Source organism: Mirounga leonina, unplaced genomic scaffold, assembly GCF_011800145.1.
Source record: "Mirounga leonina isolate KUSES-001 unplaced genomic scaffold, KU_Mleo_1.0 Mir_125, whole genome shotgun sequence".
Lineage (NCBI taxonomy): Eukaryota > Metazoa > Chordata > Mammalia > Carnivora > Phocidae > Mirounga > Mirounga leonina.
Genome location: NW_023270305.1, coordinates 20,802,644 through 20,830,115, shown reverse-complemented (window position 1 = coordinate 20,830,115; position 27,472 = coordinate 20,802,644). Strand labels below are relative to the sequence as shown.

General features: G+C 36.2%; 1 pseudogene; it reads right to left on the bottom strand.

Moving 5' to 3' along the window:
- Positions 1–24,277: 24,277 nt before the first annotated feature.
- LOC118007515 lies at positions 24,278–26,629 on the bottom strand (annotated as a pseudogene).
- Between the last annotated feature and the right edge of the window lie 843 nt (positions 26,630–27,472).

Below are 27,472 nucleotides of genomic sequence, written 5' to 3'. Positions count from 1 at the left end.
ATCCATGAGCATGGAACATTTTTCCATTTCTTTGTGTCTTCCTCAGTTTCATTCATGAGGATTCTATAGTTTTTCTGAGTACAGATTCTTTGCCTCTTTGGTTTGATTTATTCCTAGATATCTTATGGTTTTGGGTGCAATTGTAAATGGGATCGACTCCTTAATTTCTCTTTCTTCTGTCTTGTTGTTGGTGTATAGAAATGCTACTGATTTCTGTGCATTGATTTTATATCCTGCCACTTGACTGAATTCCTGTATGAGTTCTAGCAGTTTTGGGGTGGAGTCTTTTGGGTTTTCCACATAAAGTATCATATCATCTGCAAAGAGTGAGAGTTTGACTTCTTCTTTGCCGATTTGGATGCCTTTTATTTTTTTTGTTGTCTGATTGCTGTGGCTAGGACTTCTAGTACTATGTTGAATAGCTGTGGTGATAGTGGACATCCCTGCCATGTTCCTGACCTTAGGGGGAAAGCTCTCAGTTTTTCCCCATTGAGAATGGTATTCGCTGTGGGTTTTTCATAGATGGCTTTTATGATATTGAGGTATGTACCCTCTATTCCTACACTGTGAACAGTTTTAATGCTTTTTTCTGCATCTATTTAGAGGATCATATGTTTCCTGTTCTTTCTTTTATTAATGTATTGTATCACATTGATTGATTTGTGGATGTTGAACCAACCTTGCATCCCAAAAATAAATCCCACTTGGTCGTGATGAATAATCCTTTTAATGTATTGTTGGATCCTATAGCTAGTATTTTGGTGAGAATTTTTGCATCCATGCTCATCGGAGATATTGGTCTCTAATTCTCCTTTTTGATGGGGTCTTTGTCTGGTTTCAGGATCAAGGTAATGCTGGCCTCTTAAAGTGAATTTGGAAGTTTTCCTTCCATTTCTATTTTTTGGAACAGTTTCAGGATAGGTATTAATTCTTCTCTGAATGTTTGGTAGAATTCCCCTGGGAAGCCATCTGGCCCTGGGCTCTTTGTTGGGAGATGTTTGATTACTGCCTCAATTTACTTACTGGTTATGGGTCTGATCAGGTTTTCTCTTTCTTCCTGATTCAGTTTTGGTCGTTTATACATCTCTAAGAAAGCATCCATTTCTTCCAGATTATCTAATTTGCTGGCATAGAGTTGCTCATAATATGTTCTTATAATTGTTTGTATTTCTTTGGTGTTGGTTGTGATCTCTCCTCTTTCATTCATGATTTTGTTGATTTGGGTCCTTTCTCTTTTCTTCTTGATAAGTCTGGCCAGGGTTTTATCAATCTTGTTAATCCTTTCAAAGAACCAGCTCCTAGTTTTGTTGATGTGTTCTACCATTCTTTTGGTTTCTATTTCATTGATTTCTGCTCTGATCTTTACTATTTCTCTTCTCCTGCTGGATTTAGGCTTTATTTGCTGTTCTTTCTCCAGCTCCTTTAGGTGTAGGGTTAGGTTGTATATTTGAGACTTTTCTTGCTGCTTGAGTAAGGCTTGTATTGCTATATACTTTCCTCTTAGGACTGCCTTTGGTGCATCCCAAAGATTTTGAACAGTTGTGTTTCATTTTCATTTTTTCCCATGAATTTTTTAAATTCTTCTTTAATTTGCTGTTTGACCCATTCATTCTTTAGTAGGATGCTCTTTAGCCTCCATGTATTTGAGTTCTTTCCAACTTTCCTCTTGTGATTGAGTTCTAGTTTCAAAGCATTGTGGTCTGAAAATATGCAGGGAATGATCCCAAACTTTTGGTACCAGTTGAGACCTGATTTGTGACCTAGGATGTGATCTATTCTGGAGAATGTTCCATGGGCACTAGAGAAGAATGTCAATTCTGTTGCTTTGGGAAGGAATGTTCTCAATATATCTGTGAAGTCCATTTGGTCCAGTGTGTCATTTAAAGACTTTATTCCTTATTGATCTTTTGCTTAGATGATCTGTCCATTTCAGTGAGGGGTGTGTTAACATCCCCCACTCTTATTGTATTGTTGTCAATGTGTTTCTTTGCTTTTGTTATTAATTACCTTATATAATTGGCTGCTCCCATGTTAGTGGAAGAGATATTTACAATTGTTAGATGTTCTTGTTGGATAGACCCTTTAAGTATGATATAGTATCCTTCCTCATCTCTTATTACAGTCTTTGGTTTAAAATCTAATTTGTCTGATATAAGGATTGCCAGCCCAGCTTTCTTTTGATGTCCATTAGCATGGTAAATGATTTTCCACCCCCTCACCTTCAATCTGAAGGTGTGTTTGGGTCTAAAATGAGTCTCTTGCAGGCAGCGTATCGATGGGTCTTGTTTTTTTATCCAATCTGATAGCCTGTGTCTTTTGATTGGGGCATTTAGCCCATTTACATTCAGGGTAACTATTGAAAGATATGAATTTAGTGCCATTGTATTACCTGTAAGGTGACTGTTACTGTATATTGTCTGTGTTCCTTTCTGGTCTATGTTACTTTTAGGCTCTCTCTTTGCTTAGAGGCCCCCTTTCAAGATTTCTTGTAGGGCTGGTTTCATGTTTGCAAATTCCTTTAGTTTTTGTTTGTCCTGGAAGCTTTGTATCTCTCCTTCTATTTTCAATGACAGCCTAGCTGGATATAATATTCTTGGCTGCATATTTTTCTCATTTAGTGCTCTGAACATATCATGCCAGTCCTTTCTGGTCTGCCAGGTCTCTGTGTTTAGGTCTGCTGCCAATCTAATGTTTCTACCATGGTAGGTTACAGACCTCTTGTCCTGAGTCACTTTCAGGATTTTCCCTTTGTCTCTGAGACTTGTAAGTTTTACTATTAGATGTTGGGTTGTTGACCTATTTTTATTGATTTTGAGGGGAGTTCTCTGTGCCTACTGGATTTTGATGCCTGTTTCCTTCCCCAAATTAGGGAAGTTCTCTGCTATAATTTGCTCCAATATACCTTCTCCCCCTCTTTCTCTTTCTTCCTCTTCTGGGATCCCAGTTATTCTAATATTGTTTCATCTTATGGTATCACTTATCTCTCGAATTCTGCCCTCGTAATCCAGTAGTTGTTTATCTCTCTTTTTCTTAGCTTTGTTTTCCATCATCTGGTCTTCTATATCACTGATTCTCTCCTTTGCCTCATTTATCCTAGCAGTTAGAGCCTCCCTTTTTGATTGCCCCTCATTTATAGCCTTTTTGATTTCAACTTGGTTAGATTTTAGTTCTTTTATTTCTCCAGAAAGGGATTCTCTGGTATCTTCCATGCTTTTTTTAAGCCCAGCTAGTATCTTTAAAATCATCATTCCGAAGTGTGGTTCCAACATTTTACTGATGTCCTTAGTGATTAGGTCCCTGGCAGTTGGTACTGCCTCTTGTTCTTTTTTTGAGGTGGGTTTTTCTATCTTGTCATTTTGTCCAGAGAAAAATAGATGAATGAGAGAACAAAATGCTAAAAGGTTAACTATGACCCCAGAAAAATTTACACTAAACAAATCAGAAGAGACCCAAAACTGGGGGAAAAAGAAAGTGGAAAAAAAAGAAAATGATCAGACTGGTGAATAGAACAGAGCCACACACTAGGTTTTGGGTGTATTTTGGTCAGTTAGAAGAAACTGCCTCCCAAAATGTTAAAGAAAGAATAACTTATATTTACAAAAATAAGGGTAAATACAATGAAGCGATGGGATATGACTGTAAAGATGGAAATTTAAAAAGATTTTAAAAAAGGAATTGATAAGAAGTTGGCTGAAAAAAGAAAGAAAAAAAATTAAAAAATAAAAAAAAAGAGAATGTGATCAGGTGGAAGACTAGAACACAGCCATACACTAGATTTAGGATATATTTTGGTCTTTTAGAAGAAACTGTATCCCAAAATTTTAAAGAAAGAAAAACTTATATGTATATATATATACAAAAAATAAGTTTAAATACAATGAAGAGGTACAATATGATTAAAATGAAAAATAAAGATTTTAAAAGAATTGGTAAGATAAGATGTTCAAATAAGGAAAGAAGAAAAATTAAAAAAAATAGAAAAAGAAAAAATAAAGAAAATCAGAAAAATTAACTTTGAAATACTAAAGAATCATGGGGAAGAAGCCATGAATTCTATGTGCTGTATTCTCCTAGTGCTGTAGTTTTGCAGTTCTCATTGATCTGTAAACTTGGTCTTGGCTGGATGTTCTTGCTGATCTTCTGGGGGGAGGGGCCTGTTGCAGTGGTTCTCAAATGTCTTTGCCGGAGGTGGAATTGCACCACATTTGCCAGGGGTGAAGCTAGGTAATCTGCTCAGGTGTGTTCTCAGTAGCTTTTGTTCCCTGAAAGCTTTCCATAGAGTTTTGGAGGATGAGAGTAAAAATGGCAGCCTCCTAATCTCTGGTCCCGGAGGACCGAGAGCTCGGAGGCCCACTCCTCAGTGAGCCCCCAGAGAAAAGCAGTCAATCACTCCTGTCTCCCCAGTCTCAGGCTGCACTCCATGCTCACCCAGCCTGTGACTGAGTGTTTCTATCTCTGGCACACGAACCTGTTTGGGGTCTCCAAACCCAGCAGATTCCTGCAGTGCACTCCTGCATCACTCCTCCCTGGGGGAGAAAGGGGAGTCTCCCTGGATCTGCCACTTGTTGGGTCCTGATGGAAGAGCAGTGGCCCTACTGTGCCGCGGATCACGGTTTATGGCAACCTCGAGCTGAGAGCCCACTCCTCAGCTCCATCTTTGCAGCCAGCTTCCCTGCTCCGATACCTGGGGGTTCTGCTGTACTCAGGCACCCCCAATCTTTCTGTGACCCCAAGGGTCCTGAGACCACACTGGCCCAGCGAGTGTTCCAACCCCCAGCTTAGCCAGTGGAGCAACATCCCTCAGCAGAGCAGATTTCTAAAAGTTCTAATTTTGTGCTCCAGTGCTCTATCATTTGCTGGTAGCCAGCTGATGGAGGCTCCCTCCCCCCATGGTCTGTCTTCCCGTATATTGCCTTGGATTCACCTCTCCGCATGTCCTACCTTCCAGAAAGTGGTCGCTTTTCTGTTCATAGAATTGCTGCTGTTCTTTTCTTCAATATCCTGTTGAGCTTGTAGTTGTTCAGAATGGTTTGAAAGCTATCTAGCTGAATTCCGGGTCCTGATGAAATTTAGGTCTCCTACTGCTCTGCCATCTTGCTCCTTCTTTATCAAAAAGTTGCTTCTTACAGGTGAGCAAAAAAAGTAGTTTCTTGAGATAGAATCTACTCCTGGTGAAGATGCTATGAAGATTGTTAAAATAACAACAAAAGATTTAGAATGTTACATAAATTTAGTTGATCAAGCAGTGGTAGGGTTTGAGTAGGTTGACTCCAATTTTGAAAGTTGTACTGTGGGTAAAATGCTATCAAACAGCATTGCATGCTGCAGAGAAATTGTTCATGAATGCAAGAGTCAGTGAATGCAGCAAACTTCATTGTTGTCTTATTTTAAGAAATTGCCACAGATACCTAAACCTTAAGCAACTACCACCTTGTTCAGTCAGCAGCCATCAACATTTAGGCAAGATCCTCCCTAGCAAAAAGATTGACTCACTGAAAGGTCAGATGATGGTAATCATTTTTTAGTAATAAAGAATTTTTAATTTAGGTATGTACATTTTTTCTAGACATAATGTACATTTAACAGACTACTGTAGAGGGTAAATGTAACTTTCATAAACATTGGGAAACCAAGAAATTCATTTGACTTGCTGTACTGCAATACTTGCTAATTTTTGCTGTCCTGGAATCAAACCCACAGTATCCCTGAGGTAGGCCTTTATTTCATTTCTTGGAGATTATCTTTTTTTTTTAATTTTAATCTATTAATATGGTGAAATACATGTATTTATGTTCAAATGTTAAACTAACCTTGCATGCTTGAGATATGAAACATTTGGCTATGATATATTATACTTTTTATTATACTGAGTCTGCTAATATTTTCCTAAGAATTCTTGCATTTATATTCCTGAGGTCTACCTGGTCTCTAGTTATTTTCCTCTTAAGTTGCATTTAACTAGTTTTAGTGTCTGGGGAATATTGGCCTAATAAAATACAGTAAGAATGTTCTCTCTTCTCTTTCCTGGAATATTTTATGTGAGATTGGTATTATTTCTTTCTTAAATATTTGTAAAATTCACTAATGAACTAAACTGGTCCTGTTGGAAGGTTTTTAATTATAAATTCTGTTCTAAATTATATATATTTAGGTTAATTCTTTCTGAGTGAGCCTTGGTAGTTTGCACCATTGAAGAATTTGCAAATCTAAGTTGTCAAGTTTATTGGTGTAAAATTGTAATATTTTCTTTGTTATCCTCTTAATGTCTGTGGGATCTGTTATCATGTCCTTTCTTTCCTGATATTGCTAACTGTGACTTGTACTTTTAATTGTATCAGATCATAATGTATTTTGGTCAGAGTTCCTCTGCATTGAAACAAGTGAATATTCTGCTCTTACTGGATGGAGTGTTTGATAAATGTCAGTTAGATCCAATTTATAGTGTTGAGTCCTTTCTATCCCTACTAATTTTTTGTAAACTTGTTCTATCAAATATCATGAGAGGATGTAAAATTTCCAATTATATTTATGAATTTGGCCATTCCTTTCAGTTTTATCACCTTTTGCTAAATGTAGTTTAAATTTCATGTTTAGATACATGGAAATTTTTTTTTTTAAGATTTTATTTATTTATTTGACAGAGAAAGACACAGCGAGAGAGGGAACACAAGCAGGGGGAGTGGGAGAGGGAGAAGCAGACTCCCTGCCGAGCAGGAAGCCCGATGCGGGACTCGATCCGGGGACTCCAGGATCATGACCTGAGCCGAAGGCAGTCGCTTAACCAACTGAGCCACCCAGGCGCCCCTAGATACATGGAAATTTTTTTTTAAAGATTTTTAATTTACTTATTTGACAGAGAGAGATACAGCGAGAGAGAGAGCACAAGCAGGGGGAGTGGGAGAGGAAGAAGCAGATTTCCCACTGAGCATGGAGCCCGATGTGGGGCTTGATCCCAGGACCCTGGGATCATGACGTGAGCCAAAGGCAAACGCTTAATGACTGAGCCACCCAGGCACCTCTAGGTTCATGGAAATTTAAAATTGTTATGACTTCTTAAATAATTGATCCCTTTATTGCCATGAAATGACCTTTTTGTCCTTATAAAAGTAAAACTAAACCTGGATACTATGACAAACCCAATAAACAACAAATATGGTGAAACCACAAAGATAATTTCAGATAGAAAGTGTAGACTTAATCATTCGAACTCTGACAATAAGCAGAAATGGAAAGATATGAGAAAGCCTGTCAATCCACCATGGGGATTTTTATTAATATGTTATTAATAACATTACCTCCTATTTTAGTTATTAAATCATTAAATAATTGCCAGCCACAAGAAAAGGAGTGGTGGGGAGCAGAAACGGAAAGCAGAGAAAGTAAAGTTGTGATTAAGATCTAGAAGATGATGTAAATGATATATTTGATAAAGGGCTAGTATCAAAATCTATAAAGAACTTATCAAACTCAACACCCCAAAAATGAATAATCCAATTAAAAAACGGGCAGAAGACATTAATAGACATCTTTCCAAAGAAGACGTACAGATGGTTAACAGACATGAAAAGATGCTCAACATCATTCATCAGAGAAATACAAATCAAAACTACAATGAGATATCACACCTGTCAGAATGGCTAAAATCAACAACATAAGAAACAACAGGTGTTAGCAAGGAGGCAAAGAAAGGGGAACCCTCTTACACTGTTGGTGGGAATGCAAGTTGGTGGAGCCACTGTGGGAAACAGTATGGAGATTCCTCAAAGTGTTAAAAATAGAACTACCCTGGGCACCTGGGTGGCTCAGTCAAGTGTCTGCCTTCAATTCAGGTCATGATCCCAGAGTCCTGGGATGGAGTCCCTTATTGGGCTCCCTGCTCCGCAGGGAGTCTGCTTCTCCCTCTGCCCCTCCTCCCACCTGTTTTCTCAATCTCTCTCTCTCTTTCTCAAATAAATAAATAAAATCTTAAAAAAAAAAAAATAGAACTACCCTATGTGTGATCCAGCAATGGCACTACTAGGCATTTACCCAAAGAATACAAAAATAGTAATTCAGAGGGATTGCATGTACCCTGATATTTATAGCAGGATTATTTGCAGTAGCCAAATTATGGAAACAGCCCAGGTATCCACTGACTGATGAATGAATAAAGAAGAGGTAGTATATATACACAATGGAATATTACTCAGCCATAAAAATAAAATCTTGCCATTTGCAAGGACATGGATGGAGCCAGAGAGTGAAATAAATCAGACAAAGACAAATACCATATGATTTCATTCATATGTAGAATTTAACAAACAACAAATGAGCAAAGGGGAGGGAAAAAAAGGCAAACCAAGAAACAGACTCTTAACTATGGAGAACAAACTGATAGTTACAGAAGGTAGATGAGTGGGAAGATGGGTGAGATAAATGATGGGAATTAAGGAGTGCATTTGTGATGAGCACCAGGTGTTGTATAGAAATGCTGAATCACTATATTGTGCACCTGAAACTAATATGCTGTTAATTAATTGGAATTTAAATAAAAACTTTTTTTAAAAACCTAGAAGATAAAGATTTGTGAATATGAAAAGCCTTAAGACCCAAGCCTGAAACATCTACATTTTTTAATACTAGAAGATTTCTTCCAAGTCAGATGATCATTCTAAGACAGGATAAGAAATAGGGTTGCAAAAGAGCTTTATCCATTTAGAGGAATCTCCAGCTGAGAGTAGCTGCTTCAAAGTTCAACTTTGATCATGCAATTAGGCAGTATTGAATTCAGTACTCTAAATTGTGTTTCCAAACTTTTATGTCTGTTTTATTTTCTTTCATTTATATATGCTTTGAGTCTATTTGGTGCTGAAGAAATTTCTTAGAGCATGATTAGAACATAAATTAATCAGGGTGTATTTTTTTAAGTTAAAATCTCAGTTTTCGGACTAGAAAGCATATAGGTAAATATCTGTCATTTTTCCTTGCCCTGACAAAAATAATACAAATTTCAGATGTTTTCAAAGAATCTCATTGTCAGATTTTCTTTATCTCTTTTTCCATATTATGATCAAAAGCCATTAGCTAAAATAAAATCTTAATTAGATTGGCAATACACACATAAAATAAATCTAAAAATTCATATTTTAGATGCCTACCTGTTGAATTCCATGAATTCACCTTAATGTCAGATTGATAGGATCAGTCTTGTTGACTTTTCAAGTGCATATCAGAAAATATTTCTCAAAGGATCAAACTATAAAATCAGTCCTTTTATATTTAGATGAGAATGAGCACATAGATTTTCAAGATATTCTTGAAATAATAGAATATCATGTAAGTTTTAAACAAATTGAACAATGCATTTGTAACTATTTGAATTTCTACTCATTATCTTTTAGAATAGTCAATTAGTAAATAATTAAAAATCCTCATTTGTGAAATTTGTTATGGTTTGTCATCATAATTTATGACATGGACGTTGTCATTATTTTTAATAGCTAAAATTATTCTACTTACAACTCTCACTTTTATTGTAAAATATCTTTATCATAGAAAATGTTCAGATATAATCTATTTAAATTGCTTATCAGGTTATATATTTTCAAACATTTTAATCTTGCCATTGTCATGGCAATCAAGCCTAGCAAATTTCTTTCTTAGATACAGTGTTTTAGATATTCCTATTTTGATTATGAAAGTAGTTCTACAGTAATAACTTAGTTCTTTTTCAGATGCACTTCTCATTGTTGTAGCTACATTTTTCCCATGAAGTATTCTCTCTTTCATTATTTAAGAACATTTTTTTTTTCTTTTGGGAATCTTTTAAGTTGAGTAAAAGCTAATACTATAAATTTCTCATTACAACTAAGTAGATCAACTTCATAATTACACTTTCTAATCCAACTCAAGATACTTTATTTTTTCTTAAACAGGCTATGAAAGGTATACTTGTGCCCCCTAACTAACACAGTTTTATAAATATTGGTGCTTTGGTCTCTACTTAATCAATATTTCTGACTTTTGTGTAGATAGAATAGATAACCACTTTGATATCCTACTAATTGTGCTATTTTAATATAGGTTTTCATTCTTTGTAGGTAATTATCATGAGTACTTTGTGATTAACATTTTAAAATCAAAAGTAAGGATTTACTCTATTACATGATAGTGTCCTTTGCATAAAACAATCTGTAGAAAGCTATGAAACTATGCGACTGAATGATGAACAGGAGGAAATCAGTCTTTGAATTTAAACAATTGATGTTGATTCACAATAAGAGTAATTAATTGAAATACATATTCCATTTTCTTTTTGTATGTGTCTAAACTGTAGATTAGCATTTTTTTTCTGTAAAGTTCACATAGTATTTTAAACTTTGGGAGCCACATGTAGTCCCTGTCCTATTTATTATAAAAAAATCTTTAAAAATATAAAAATCATTCTTCCACAGATAGCAATTGAAAAGTAATGCATGTGGCTTGCCCCATGAACAATAGCTTGCCAAATCCTGGTCTAAATACCACAAGAATAGCCAAATTATTTTTTATTATACCATATGCTTAGCATTCAGGTATTTCTAAAGTAGATAAAACAGACACACTATATGAGGTCCTATGTACTATAGGCAGACTTAACCCATGGATAGAGTCCACAGTTGAGACACCAATGTGAGATATATATATATATATATATATATATATATATATATATATATATATAACAATATATATGATATATTACATATCATTGTATTACTGTGGGAAGCAGTAATATATATAAACATAAATACATTATATATATATAAATGTGTATATATTAAAAAGTGTGTAAATAAGTCTGCAGTAAACAGAATATCGAGCTATGGCAACATTTCCATATGATCCATTTGAATATTGACATATGTGGATGACAAGAATCAATAGTTAAGTGAGTGAGAATGTCAACATTAACATCCTGGGTTGTTAATAAAAAACAACAATAAACCTATATCAGAATTAGATATGTGTCAGAGCCGTATCTGCAAGTGTAAAATGGAGGTGTTAGTTTCCCCTAGAAGGATGGTTTTGAAGATTAGTGGAGATAATGCAGAGAAAAGTCATTCAATACAAAGCCTCACTTGCACACTGTAGATAATTGATAAATATCAGTTTTGCTCTTCTTCTAATAAAAGTAAAATTATCCTGATGGTATAGATTTAATATCCAAGTAAATTATTTTTGTTGAGTTTCATGTAATAAAATTTTAACATGTTCATCTTTTATATGCAAATTTATATAATGCTGAAATCTTTGCAAAATGTTCTTTGATTTGTTACTGGAATTTGTTGTTGTTGTTGTTACTGGCATTTTAAACCAGAGTCAACCCTTGATCCTGCTATTATAGGAATAATTTCAAATGCATCCCATCAGTGCACCAAAAGAAGTACTTGCTACAGGTTTCCATCTATCCATATGAATAGTTTTTAATATACATAGAAATAAACTTGCTTTTGATGAGAAGTCTAAGGCATGGTGCATGTTGTCAGTGAACCAATAGAGCTAAAATTCCATAATGAAAGGACATAATACAGGCACAACACAGACATACTGAAGAAAACAGGAGGAGTAGAAGGAGGACAAGGAATAGAAAGAGGAGGAGAAAGAGGAAGAGAAAGAGAAGGAGAAAAAGATAAGTAAAAATGGTAACAATAGTCAGGCATCATTATTAAATTTTGCATAAATAAACATTCCAGTAATGGGCCAATCATAGGCTGAACATACCAGGAAAGTCTTAATGAAAGGAGTGAACTTAATTTGGGCCTTGGGGGAAAAAAACCTAAGAGGAACATTAACCTGTAAATGCAGATTGGAAAGCATGTCAGTAAAAGGGTAAGGAGAAACTAGTACAGAGAAAATGTGTGTGGCAGTAACAGGGTGATTAGTAAAGAAACCTACCAGGCTTTCAAAACAGAGAATTTAGGGAATCATGGGAAAAAGATTCTGTTGTGGTTCTAAATCATGAAGTGTGCTGAGGACCAGACTTTTTTTTCCCACAGGTCCTAGGAAATTATTAGGGAAAAGAAAGAAATTTTTTTGTGTGTAGACTGACAGAAGTTCTCTGGCATACTAACAATAATAGAAAATCAATTCTAACTTATTTCTGATTTCAACTGAAATGTGTTAGGATTATATCAATTTGGATAAGCTAATTTTGGAACACTAATAACCTTTAAAATGTCCTAGGTTTCAAATAACAAAGTTCTGTTTCTTGCCATTGCCTGACCGTTAGTCATTCAAAGCTCTTCTCTGAATCCTACTCACTCTGGGTTCAGATAGACAGAGCAGCCAGTTTATAACATTGCTCTTCACTACAGCAGAGGTTGAAGATCAAGACATAGTTTGTTAAAACCATTCATGAATATCACTTTCTACCCTTGTGGTTACCAAATATTGGCTCATTCTTTTTCCTTCAGGTAAGTCCCCAACTGAGCCAATCTAAAGGTTTCATACAGGAATGGAATCAAGCTGAAATGTAGGGTCTCTTGTGATAGGTGGTAGTTTCTAAATTGGAAGTGTTAAATAACAAAAATTCTACCAAGTAAATTTTAAAGGTCAAACCAGCTTTTAATAATAAATTCCTAAACCAGGCAGCAATCCTTTCTGGCAAGTAGAGGGGAGTTCCAAAGGACTACAGAAAAGGAGAGGTTTTCAAAGGTATACAGGGAGTGGAAAAAGAAATGATTAGGGAAGAATCCACTGTTTTTGGCAAGGTTACCTCATAAAGGGAATGGAAGAGGGTCTATCAGCAGGAAATTGCCATGTTGACTAGTTAAAGGTGACATTTCTGGGGGGTTGAAATTGCAGTTAGGTTAGGTATTAAGTCTTGGTTTATTGACTTGGGCCTTAAACTAAGTGACACCATTTTGGACCTGTGGTATTTTTAACAGAAATAAAGCTGTCTTCTTGATTTGGAGAACTAGAAATAACAAGGTATGTTAATTGTCCTTTGGACAAATACATAACCACAAAAATATTCTCATTCAAAAATGAGAAGAAGGGCAGACACATTCCAGTCATTTTTCTTCAGCAATTCTAAAATCACACTTAGTAGATAAATTGAGGGCCCTTCGCTCCAGGTTTAGGGAATATTTACTGTTAGACTTGAATTCTGTTCCCTGGAAATATTTTCATTTCTTGTTGGAATTTTGGCTGGCATTGTGTTGAATGTATACATCAAGTTGGGAAGAAAGACATCATGACAATTATGTTCATTCCATAAACATGGACTATTTCTCCATTTAGTTCTTTGTTTTTTTGTTTATCAGAGTTGTAGTTTACCCATGTAGATCTTGTATATGTTTTGTCAGATTTATATCTATTTCACTTTTGGAGGTCCAATATAAATAGTAATGTGTTTTTAATTTCAAATTCCACATGTTCATTGCTGGTATATAGGAAAGTGAATAACTTTTTTTTTTTAGATTTTTTTATTTATTTATTCGACAGAGAGAGAGACAGCGAGAGCAGGAACACAAGCAGGGGCAGAGAGAGGGGGACAAGCAGGCTCCCCGCTGAACAGAGAGCCTGATGCGGGGCTCGATCCCAGGACCCTGGGATCATGACCTGAGCTGAAGGCAGCCGCTTAACCGACTGAGCCACCCAGGTGCCCCATGAATAACTTTTTTTATATTAACTTTGTATCCTGTCACCTTGCTATAGTCATATATTAGTTCCAGGGGGTTTTCTGACAGTTATTTTGGGTTTTTCATATAGATGTTCATGTCATCACAAACAAAGGCAGTTTTATTTCTTCCTTCCAAATATGTTTCCCATTAATTTCCTTTTCTTGTCTTACTGCATTAGTTTGAATTTCCAGTATGATGTTGAAAACAGTAGTGAGAGGTGACATCTTTACCTTGTTGCTAATCCTAGCAGGAAAGCTTTGTGTTTCTCACCATTAAGTATAATGTTAGTTGGAGATTTTTTGTAGATATTCTTTGTTTCTACTTTGCTAAGTAAGAGTTTTTATATTAGAATTACTTATAAGTTTTATCATTAATAAGTGCTGGATTTTGTCAAATATTTTTTTTATTTAGTCTGTTGATATGATGGATTACATAAATGGATTTTTAAATGTTGAATTATCCTTGCATACCTGGGATAAATCCCATTTGGTTATGATGTATAATTCTTTTCAGTGTTGGATTCGATTTGCCAATATTTTGTTGAGAAATCTTACATCTATGTTCATAAGAGATATTCTGTATTTTTCTTATTATCTCTTTGTATCGTATTTCAGTATTCAGGTAATTCTGGCCTTATAGAATAAATTAGGAAGTATGTCCTTTGCTTCTGTATTCTGGAAGAGATTGTAGAGAGTTGGTATAATTTCTTAAGTGTTTTAGAAGAATTCACTAGTGAACACATCTGGGCTTGGTGTTTTCTGTTTTGCAAAGTCATTTATCATTGATTCCATTTCTCTAATAGATGTAATCCTATTCACATGTCTTTTTTTCCTAGTGTGAGTTTTGGCAGATGTGTCTTTAAGGAATTCATCCATTTCACATAGGTTGTTAGATTTGTGGCCATGAAGTTGTTAATAGTTTAAACTCTGTGACTTACTATAAATAGTTTCTACTTCTATATCTTTAAATTCTTTGATCTTCCATTTCTTGTGTCTAATCTGCCATTAATCCTATCCAGCACTTTAAAATTTTTTAATAATAAGTCTTTCTTTTAATGTGTGATTGGATCATTTTTAATTTTTCATTTATCTTCTATCATGCTTGTATTTTCCTCTGTCTTCTTATACATAAACATCTTGATGTATAGAAACCATATTATGTTCTTTTTTGCTAGTTGTTTTTTTGTCTCCATCATTTATGGAATTTCTGAGTCTCTTTATTCACTTTTCTCCCATTTATGGATTAAATTTTCCTCTTTCTGTGAATGCCTGGTAATATTTATTGGACAATAGATATTGTGATTTGTGTTATGGGTTTCTGGATTTGTTTTGTATTGCTTTATATCATTTCGGATTTTGTTCTAGCATACGGTGTTACTGTTTTCAAATAAATGTTACCATTTCAAGTTTTGCTTTTAATATTTGTTTGACAGGTTCAGAGTAGCCTTTAGTGTAGCCTTAATTTAATCTCAAATAAGATAGTAATCTTCTGATAGTGAAGACTGAACTTCCACTCTAGAGAAAGCAAAGACTTCATGGAGAATAAATAAGTCACCTAAGTTAAGCAGTATCACATGTGTAATGCTTAAATTCCAACTTTGGAGACTGTAAATTTTATCCAGTTGGCATTAAAAAAATCAGGAATGTTTGAAAAAAAAATCAAATGTTTGATGGAGGCATGAACTATGATTATAACATTATTTGAAAATTTGCCTGTCAGCAATGATCAGAAAGTGATTGAGATAGTAACAGAAGAAATCTATGAGGTTTGTAGCAACTTTGGAAAGGTCAAGGAAAATTATATTGTTAATGCATTATATAAACTTAATTCAAGCAACCCTAGGAGTTAGAGTGAGGGGAAAAAATGCAAAGCTAGAAAAAAAATAAAGCCTATTACTCTATGTTAGTGGGCTAATTTTCCAATACAAATAAAGAAATGTTCTACTTTGAGTTTTTATTAAGGTGGAAGCCCAGGAAATGAAGTTACAGTGCTACCTGGAAATAAAGCTTTAATATTGATAGGCTTCTTGTGTCCTACAACAAAATAAAAACCAACATGTAACAATGCTATGTTCAATACTTGACAATATTGTGCTTTTGTTTTTTTTAACTGGCAACTGGGAAATATCTTTTTACCCACTAACATATTATTACTATCTTACTCTGAGATCTGTTACATGTTATTGATAGCAGGCCCATTTCTGTGTCATAAACTTTACTGTTCTGGGGAGATGGTTTGTGACTTTATGGAAACCATCAAATTAGTATCCATAAGTGCCAATGGTTACATGAAAAAGGACATCAGTTAAATTTCATTAACTCATTCATATGAAAATAAAATTTGTGTTTAAAAAGAAGGATCACATAACAACTGACTTGATAGTAATCCATTTAATTTACTTCATCATGATTCCATTTCTCATTAATTTAATCAATACCAGTCATTTTGCCAATAACAAATTTAATTGCCTATTTCATAAAAAAAAATTGATACATGCTTTAGAATTGGACTGGAAGAGATTTGAATAGTTGAAAAAATGTAAAAATGAAAATACTGCAAAAGTAAGAGTGGTTATATAATTGATTGCAACCATGGTTTCTTTGGCACTGTAATTAATGTTAGGTATACTGCTTCTAGTAACTGGTAACTCTTTTGTATGATTTATATTTTTTAGAGAGAGAGAGAGAGCGAGCGAGCACTAGGGCATAAGTGGGAGGGGCAGGGAGAGAGAATCTCAAGCAGACTCTGCACTAAGCATGGAGCCCAATGTGGGGCTCAATCTCAGGACATCACGATCTGAACTGAAACCAAGAGTTGGACACTCAACTGACTGTGCTACCCAGGCACCCCATAATTGGTAATATGTTATGCTCAGCCTTCCACAGAATGAATTCATATCACCAGGTCTGGTAATATAAATATATTTTTTAAATACCTAATTTTTGTTTGTTTCCAGTTTTTATTTAAATTCTAATTAGTCAACATTTAGGGTAATACTGGTTTTAGGAATAGAATTTAGTGATTTATGACTTAGATTTAACACCCAGTGCTCATCACAAGTGCCCTCCTTAATACCCATCACACATTTAACCTATTCCCCACCTACCTGTCTTCCAGCAATCCTCAGTTTGTTCTCTATAGTTAAGATTCTCTTACAGTTTGCTTCCCTCTCTTTTTTCCCCCTCCCCCTATGTTTATCTGTTCTGTTTCTGAAATTCCACTTGAGTGAAGTCATATGGTATTTGTCTTTCTCTAACTGACTTATTTCACTTAGCATAATACACTCTAGCATCATCCATGTCATTGCAAATGGCAAGACTTCATTCTTTTTATGGCTGAGTAATATTCCATTGTATATATTTACCACCTCTTCTTTATCCATTCATCAGTCGATGGACATTTGGGCTCTTTCCATATTTTTGCTGTTCTTATTAATGCTGCTATAAACATCAGGGTGCATATGTCCCTTTAAATCATTGTTTTTGTATCCTTTGGGTAAATACCTACTAGTGCAATAGCTGGATTCTAGGGTAGTTCTATTTTTAACTTTTTGAGGAACCTCCATACTATTTTCCAGTGTGGCTGCACCAGTTTGCATTCCCACCAACAATGTAAGAGGGTTCCCATTTCTCTGCATCCTCACCAACGTCTGTTGTTTCCTGTGTTATTCACTTCAATCATTCTGACAGGTATGAGGTGGTATCTCATCATGGTTTTGATTTGTATTTCCTTGATGATAAGTGATGTTGAGCATCTTTTCATGTGTCTGTTAGCCATCTGGATGTCTTTGGAAAAATGTTTGTTCATGTCTTCTGCCCATTTTTTAACTGGATTATTTGTTTTTGGGGTGTTGAGTTTGATAAGTTCTTTATAGATTTTGGATACTCACCCTTTGTCAGATATGTCATTTGCCAATACCTTCTCCCATTCCAAAGGTTGTCTCTTGGTCTTGTTGATTGTTTCCTTCGCTGTGCAGAAGCTTTTATCTTGATAAAGTCCTTTTATATTGCTTTTGTTTCCCTTGATTCCGGAAATGTATATAGTAAGGAATTGCTATGGCCAATGTCAAAGAGGTTGCTACCTATGTTCTCCTATAGAATTTTGATGGTTTCCTGTCTCATATTTAGGTCTTTCATCCATTTTGAATTTACTTTTGTGTATGGTGTAAGAAAGTGGTCCAGTTTCATTCTTCTGCCTGTGACTGTCCAATTTTCCCAACATCATTTGTTGAAGAGACTGTCTTTTTTTCCATTGGACATTCTTCCCTGCTTTGTTGAAGATTAACTGACCATAGTTGTAGGTCCATTTCTGGGTTGTCTATTCTGTTCCATTGATCTGTGTGTCTGTTTTTGTGCCAGTACCATACTCTTTTGATGACTATAGCTTTGTAATATAGCTTGAAGTCTGGAATTCTGATGCCTCCAGCTTTGCTTTTCTTTTCCAAGATCACTTTCACTATTTGGGGCCTTTTGTGGTTCCATACAAATTTTAGGATTGTTCTAGCACTGTGAAAAATGTAGGTATTTTGATAGGGGTTGCATTAAATCTGTAGATTGCTTTGAGTATAGACATTTTAACAAGATTTGCTCTTCCAACTTGGGAGCACCCAAATATATAAATCAATTAATAACAAAGATAAACTCATGGATAATAATACAGTAGTAGAAGAGGACTTTGCACCCTACTTACAGCAATGGACAGATCATCTAAGCAGAAAATCAACAAGGAAACAATGGCTTTGAATGACACACTGGACCTGTTGGACTTAACAGATATATTCAGAACATTGCAATCTAGAGCAGCAGAATACACATTCTTTTAAAGTGCACATGGAACATTCTCCAGAATGGATCACATACTTGGTCACAAATCAGGCCTCAACAAGTACAAAAGGACTGAGATCATACCATGTATATTTTCAGCCCACAACATTATAAAACTTGAAGTCAACCACAAGAAAAAAAATTGGAAAGACCACAATTACATGAGGTTAAAGAATATCCTACTAAAGAATAAATACCTAATTTTATCAGACTTCAGTTGTAGTGGAAATAGTCTGTCATTTCTCAACTTGAAAATTTGAGGGTAGTCCAATCAACACTTAGCTAAAAAAAGTCTTAGAATGAAGCAAGATTACTCCTTTATTTCCTTTAAATACTGCCATCATATAGATTCTATTACTATATTAATAGACTCACTATACCAATTCTATGAAAAAGAATACATTTTTTAAAAATCAGGAGAGGAACAAGAAATGGTCAATATACAGAAGCAAGTACCCTCTGTCAGAATTACAAGCAGTCAAGTTAACTCATTGGCAATCGTCACTGTGTACAGTCTTGGAAAATATAATAGTTAATATGTATGCCTAATTTGCTTTGAGCAATAGTGACCTTATAGAATGAGTTGAGAAGTGTCATCTATTTTCTGAAAGGGTTTGTCAATATTCTTTAAAAAAATATATATGTATATGATTGTACATATATATACATAAATATATGGTGGTGGCTATCTGGTGGTCTGAACAATGAGATTTTTAATTATGAATTCAATATCTTTTTGTTATGGGTCTATTCAGACTTTTTTCCCTTTTTGAGTCAGTATTAGAAATTTCTAAGAATGTTATTTTGTTGCCTAATTTGTTGACATAAAATTATTCATCATATTCCTTTTTAATGACTAATAAGTTTTAAATACCATTAGTCATTAGGGAAATGGAAATTAAATCCACAGTGAGAAATGTTTGCACACATACTAGAATGGCTTTTGTCAAAAGGTCAGAAAATAGTAAGTGTTGGCTAGGATTTAGAGCAGTTGGAGCCCTCATATATTCCTACAGCCCTCATATATTCCTACATTAAAATGCAACAGCTAGTTTGGAATGCTGTTTCACAGTTCCATACAGTTATGCAATAAATTTACCATACGGCCCAGGAATTCCACTCTTAGTGATCTACAGAAGAGACATTAAACCATATAATCACACTAAGTCTGCATCTGACTGTTGATACCAGCATTATTCATAATAGTCAAAAACTGGAAATAAGGCAAACACCCATTAACTAGTGAATAGATGAATTTCTACACTGAGATACTATTCAATAATACAAAGTAACAAGCTACGGATACATACTTTTATTTATTTATTTTTATATATATACCTCAAAAGCCATGTGCTAAGTAAAAGAAGCTAGTTGCAAAAGATGATATAATGTATGATTTTATTTATATGAATTGACCAAAGAGGTAAATTTATTATGGCAAATAGCACATCAGTGGTTGCCTCTAGATTGAGTGAGGTAGCAGCAGAAATCGACAACAATCAATCTCCAGGGAATTTTAGAGGCTAGCAAAAAAAAATTTTTAAATCTGGATTGTTTATGTATACAACTATACAAATTTACAAAAAGCCATTTTACACAAATTTTACATACTGCAAAATTTACCTCAGTGAAGCTGTAAAAAAAAAATTGAATTAGTGGTCTAAATTCCAATGCTGAAATCCTCTTACCCTATTATATTCAGATGGAGTGATGGGACTCTCAGATTGAGCAAAGCGCTAAAATATGGAAAGAAGAAAGTCTTTCTCCTAACCTCTTACCATGAAGCAACTGTTTAAACATATGGCAGATGCATTGATGGTGTACAATCTGTGCTGGAACGTATTTATATACTCTTTACCCTAAATCTTATATTGTCCTGGTAGTATTATGACTTTTAGCCTCTACAATACATTCCTTGGAGTCTAGAATAGCCTCTTGCCTTCAAAATCATTAATATTTTGGCCCTTGGAAGGACAGGATCCTATTCAGCACAAATACCTTCATTTATATTATCTTTTAAAGTACCAGTTATTTGCTACTAATTTCTGTAGTCTACACATTCTTAAAAATGTACAACACTAAAGAAGGCAATGAATTTGACTTTTGGATTGGATGGTATATTCTAGAAAATTAAGCTTTTTAAAGATGATGTTGAGTAGCATTCATATTAACCTATTAAAAGAACACTAAAAGAGGGAAATAAACAAACGCAAAAGCAGCGCAGTGTCCAATATGAAAAGATTTGAGCCATTCTTGACCTCTGGTATTTAATAAACATTTACTTTGCACAAAGAGTTATAAGTGCTGACAGTAGGTTTATTGTCTTTTTTAATCTGCAAATTAATTGGAGAGTTAAAGAATCTTATTTATCTAGGTCATCTGTCTCATCATCAAAATGGTCCTATTCAATTAGATACAGTTGTTAAAATGAGCGTGACACTCATCAGTTTCAGGTTGCCACCTGGGAATAGGATTCAGTGATTGTTTCCATTAGGTAATTTAACCTGATTGCATCTTGATAGTCTCACTATCCAGGTAGAGAGATGAGGGTGAAGAAGCACTCACTACCTTTGATAAATGTTGTCCACAGCATGGTCAGGCTTTGTTTGTGTCTAGATCTGCTTGTAATTGGTAATTATTTTTTTCAATTTCCATTCCCTTGCTTAGCTGATCTCTAGTGGCTACAGATTAACTGTACTCGAAGGCTGGTGCACAGTCCATAATAAACATATAATGTCTTTCTGAAAGATGGTAACATGTTAAATAGCATGTTCTGCTTATTTTGCTCATATTTTTGCTTTATCCAGATTTCAATTGCCATGGTCTTAACCTTTCATCACTTCTTGATTCTTGTCTCTGGTTTATTTTTTCTGGATCCTAATCACGATCATAAACGTCTTGATCACCTTTATAACTTATCTTATTCTGCCTGGGCTAGGAAGATCATGGAACACTTGAATTAGAAGGAAAGATGAAGATCTTTGAATTCTATCCATTGAGGGAATCCCCTGAAATCACTGAAGATTGTAGTTACAGTTGAGGCTAAGGAAAAATAGCATATGTTCTAACATGCTTAATTTCACTTTATCTTCAGCAGTATTATGAAGTAGGTAGGACTTGTAGTTTTTAACATAACCTCTGTCATGTGGATGAAGCTTAAAAAACTTAAAAAGGCCATTCATAATTGACAGTGGCTTCATTTGAAGGAGGATAGAAGTGAATCATGAGATTTTAATCAAATCTATTCAATCTTAGGGTCTACAATAAGTTTTATTAATTATTTTATTTAAATTCAATTAGCCAACATATAGTACATCATTAGTTTCAGATATAGAGTTCAGTAATTCATCAGTTGCATATAACAATAAGTTTTAAGAATGCACAAAGGGCTGTTAGGACAGTTTTTAAATACTGAGAAGCAAGATGACTATCAGCTTAGAATGTCAGTATCTGTGGGGTAATAAACATGCCTCTTTTTTAAAAGATTTTACTTATTTGAGAGCATGAGCGAGAGAGCACAAGCAGGGGGAGCAGCAGAGGGAGAGGCCCAGGCTTCCTGCTGAGCAGGGAGCCTGGTGCGGGGCTCGGTTCCAGGACTCCAGGATCATGACATGAGCCAAAGGCAGACACTCAACTGACTGAGCCACCCAGGTGCCCCAATAAGCATGCTTCGTACAGATCTCTTAAATATCTAGGAAAATCTTTGCCTTTAGCAACCAGTAGGTTGTCTCATAGTTTGACTGTGGCACTTTTTTTTTTTTGCTAATATCTTGAATTTCATGACTTAACATGTTTAGGAAGTTTGTCTAGTTCATGTCAGACCAAAAAATGTCAAGGCTAAGACATAATAATATAGACATTTAGTGTGAGATAAATTTCTGGGGTATATAATTATTCAGGGAATATGAATAAAGATTTGATGTCTGAAATCTTAAAAACAGATGATAGGGGAAACCATAGGCAGGCGGCAATAGATTTTAAGCAACATCAAAAGCATTTCCAAATAAACAAGTACCTTAGCAAACAGTCCAACCTGAGAAGACCACTGCCTTACTACATAGCACCTCAGATGCTAGACTTTCAGTAAAGTACATAACGTAATTTGTCTATGGTCCCATAAAAAATAAAGGCCCTCTTTAGTTATACTGCAGTTTGCACACATTGGGCATGGACTGTGAGACTGTCCAGTTCTTAGTATCCCAGTAAATTCTCACAGGGACTTATTTCAAATCAAAATGACAGAAGATCAATGAAATTCCAAATATGCCAGGGATTTTCACCACAGGGATATTTCAGGATTTCAGTCTCTGCAGTATAGATACTTCAGCCACAGTGACAAGTAACCATGATCAGAACAAGATCAGTAACAAAGCTGACAGATTCAGAAGATGACTCTTGACACAGAGCATCTCCTATTCTCTAAACCTATGGCCTAGAACCCTGTCAAAATCCAGGTGGGGGTCTGGTGACTTTAGTCATGAACGGAAGAAAGAGGCCTGGTCGGCAGGAATACTATTACATTACCTATACTATACCGAGCTTAAGACAGTGGCATTTTGTACATAAATGTTACAGAAAAAGCAAGTTATATTGTGTGTGCGACATTCTTGACTTCTGATGTAACACAACTATTTTTTTTTTTTTTTAGATTTTATTTATTTGAGAGAGACAGAGATAGTGAGATAGAGAGCACACGTGGGGAGGAGAGGGAGAAGCAGGCTCCCCACAGAGCAGGGAGCCCGATGCAGGACTCGATCCCAGGACCCTGGGATCATGACCTGAGCCGAAGGCAGAGGCTTAACCGACTGAGCCACCCAGGCACCCAACACAACTATTTAAACTCTAATAGCTCCACCCTCTTAAAAACTTCCTGCTTTCTGTTTTAAGGAGTTAGCACCAGCACATTTATTTATCTGGTTTACACCTCATTAGAGTTCACTGGCTAATGAAGCTAACCTACAGCATGAAACAACATTTAGTGACTTTCAAGAGTCACCAATTACAGGAAAACAATCTTTCCCAGATTAAACAGTGTGTTACATCAAGTTTCTGAACCTGTAGGTCACATTAGCCCATAGCAACACAGACACTTGGTAGAGACTGCAGATACTTGAGTTATTATTTGAGAAAAACTCTTTTAGCTAATGTATTCTATTTGAAGCTCAACAAACTTTACCCAGTGTATAAATGTGTGGCAAAATCAAAGGAGACAGCTTTATAGAAAAATACTTTGGATTAGAATCTCAGGGTTGTAATTTATTGATTTTATGTATTTGTTCTGTTGCTTGTCAACTCTGTCCACCTTGGTAGTAAAGAGTTTAGTCATCCCTATTTGATAATATTTAGATGGTTACACATTTAGATGGCTTGGTCTCATTAAAATGAAAATTCAGAATTCTTTTATTTTTTATTTTTTTTAATTATTTAAGACCTTTATTAACGGGTGCTTGCCGTTTGTTGATTTTTTTGAAATAATCAAGTTGTAAACTTTTTATTACAAATTAAAAATGAGGTTCTTAAAAATCTCAACTTGACCAGATATGAAACAATTTAAAAACCTTTAAAGGTGTATTGAGAAAAACCAGGTTTTTTTTTTTTAACACGTTTGTCATTACCAAAAAGAGACGTCTTTAGGTAAAAATAATAAAAACCCCATGCTGCATAGATAATGCAGGTAGTTCTATTTATCTGGTCAGTGGGCAAAAAGCAAGCACCTAAGGTCTTCAGCTCCAATCTTTTGTTCATTTCTTATTGCTGGAATTTCATCTTCATTTCTTCGTGTTGGAATTTCATCTTCATTTCTTCGTGTTGGAATTTCATCTTCATTTCTTCGTGTTGGATGACTAAACCGGATGATGCTAGAGATGGTAAGCCGGCATTTACTCAGCCCTGCCCTGCTCAGCCTCGGGAGCGGACGAATTCTCAGCTGGTGGATCGGCTGCTGTTGTCTCTTTGCCATCTTGTGGTTTGGGGTTTTCAGGGCGTCTGCGTCGGTAGTTGAAGTCGCAGGGGTACCGACGTTGAGGTGGCTGCTGCCTTGGGTCTCATCTCCTTGATTTTCCTTACCTTCCTCATTGCCACCCTCTCCGGGCTGTCTTTGGCGAGGAGGACCCCTGCGGAATCGTGGTCTATAACCCCCATACATGTTCTCTCTCACTGGTCTGCCTTGTTCTCCGGCACCCTGGTTGTCAGCACCTTGCATCACTTCTCCCTGCACAGGAGGGTTGGAATCCTGTGGTCGACGCCCATAGGGCCTCCTCCGTGTAGTAAGGTGGGAAGCATCGCCTGCGGGAGGGCCGGCGCGGTTGGGCCCGGCCTTCGGGAGCACTTCCGATGCCTCGTTCTTCCCCCACTCTCGCTGCTCTGGTACTTCTGCTGGGAATTGCGTGGAGGACCCCTGCGGCGTGGAGAGCGTCTCTAATGGGTACGTCTGCTGCATCTTTTCTGCCTTGCCCAGGAACTCCACCAGGGCCTGCCACATCTGCCTGCGCACCCTTTTCTGCTTCAGCCACATCAACCTCCGCAGCGTCTCCATCTCCTACACCGCGAGGGTACTTCCTGGGCCTGTTCTTCTTTATGGCGGTCTGGTGCACAAATACATCTTCCTTGGTGTCAGCCCTGTTGATGAAACCAGATCCGTTTCTTACACTGAGCCATTTTACTGTTCCCAAACCTTCGTTGCGATGCCCTTTTTGTCCCCGCCGGCAGGCGCCGCCGATGTGAGGCCGCCCGGGCCGCCGCTCCCTGCGCCGCTGCCCGTGGTGCCGGGCTTGGTGTCCGCAGCGCTGAGGGCGGGGGCGGGGGGGGGCGGCTGCTGGGTCTCGGCCTCGCTGCTCACGTTGCGGTGATGGTGACTGCGGCCGGCGGCGGCGGTGGGGCTGCTCGGGGCTCTCTGGGGTCTTCAGAATTCTTTTAAATTCATTTCCAGATGTGATTTGCTATATCTTATAAATAATGAGAAAATTATTTTCCTCCGATAGCAGAACCTCAAACCTAATCTGATTTACCTATTTGACATTTCTGTTTTCACTTCCACCATACTATGCCATGTTGCTTCATCTATACCAAATGATATGGTACTGTTCTGGACTCAAACTGCTTGGGTTCTAGTCTCCACTCCTGATTCCAGGTACTTAATCTTTTGGATCCTCAACTTCTCTGCTTATAATCAAAGATCAAATAGCATGGACTTGTAGGATTGGCCCTTCATTTATTCATTTATTCAGTCACTTATTTATTCATTCACTGAATCTTTATTGAATGCCTAGCTTGTGATGGGCACGCTCTTAGGTGATAAATAAGAACAGGACATACAAAGGCCCTGCTCTCATTTAGCTTACATTCTAATATGTATGCATGTAAATATTTATTACAGTGGTGAGTGGGGGATGTTCTGAGCAGCACATGAGAAAATGCTTATAAAGTTTAGCATTATGCCTGATTTTAGAAAGTCCTCAATAGGTAAATGTTGTCATTATCACTGTTATCTTCCCTTCTAAGTAATTAGAACATAATCCTACTCTTAATTATTGTCTGCCCAATATTGTAATATCTTAAATATTATACACTTTAGATATCATCTAGCCTTAACATTACAAGTCTAGGAACATAGCTAGTATTCAATAAATATGTCCAAAATTGAGCTCTAAGTTCCCTTTCAACTCTAAAATATTTTGAGTCTCCAAATGGTATTGAACTAGTGGCTTGTGATCTATACTCCAAAAGCAAGTCATTTGGGGCACCATAGATATTCAATTTATCATCAGAGGCATCTGATTGAATTGTGTCAAGGGTTTGTTTATTGACAGAGGGGTAGATAGTGTTTATTGGTTTTCAGATTGTGCCTCACTGTAAAGCTCAAAATAACTCCAGCAGCTTCAATGAAACAAGATCACTCTCCTTTGATAAAATGAAGCTGTAAAATAGGTAGCATTGCCACAAGAAGAGACCTCAACCTCACATAAAAAAGGGAAAAATCGCTGATTATTATGAGGATTTTGCATAACAGCTGGTGAACCTAACAGTTATTCTATAAGCCAGATTTGGTGGTAAAACTAGATACCATTGGATTTTCATCCCTTTTGGCTCTGTTTTACCTACTTGGGAGCTATGTGTTATACCATAGCCCTTCGAAGGGCTTCCTGTCTTTGCCAACTCCATTTTCCTGTACTTTTAATCTTCACTTGATGAAGTTAGTCTGTCTTTAGATCTCCCAAAACATGTTTTCTCTTTGTTGAGACCATCTCTCTTTCAAGGCTGATCAATGTAAATCTGATCCTGCTCTAAGACTCAGACTTTCTTAGAGATTAATTTCAAAGCATTAACTTGTTTTGAACCTTAAGGAATCAGTAATTCTAATTGTCTTCAATTATGTTTCTTCAATGGGAGGGTCTACACCTCTGTCTTCGAATAAGAATTCAGATCTAAAGTGGTTTTTAAAAGTTTTTCCATGGAATTATTCCATTTTTTTTAAAGATTTATTTATTTATTTGAGAGAGCGAGAATGAGAGAGAGAGAGAGAGTACATGAGAGGGGGGAGGGTTAGAAGGAGAAGCAGGCTCCTCGCCGAGCAGGGAGCCCGATGCGGGACTTGATCCAGGGACTCCAGGATCATGACCTGAGCTGAAGGCAGTCGCTTAACCAACTGAGCCACTCAGGCGCCCCTTATTCCATTTTTTATATTCTATTTTGAATTTCTAATTTTTTACAGATATGCCCACATCTTAGTCTTGCTATAAAAACTGCAAACAAGTATACTGTCTCAATTTATTCTGTAAATGACCATTAACTGGTGAATCACATATTATTTACTAGACCAATCCATTCATTTCATTCATAATGATGTTTAAACTACAATGGTTCCTACCTAACAGGGATTGCTCCTAAGATTAGGAATGGGTGGGGTGGAGGGGGAGTGGGGCTCCACAATGTAGAAGCTAGTCATTACTGACATGATAATAATATAGTCTCAAACATGGCATGTTGTAGTTTGGGTTTCCATTC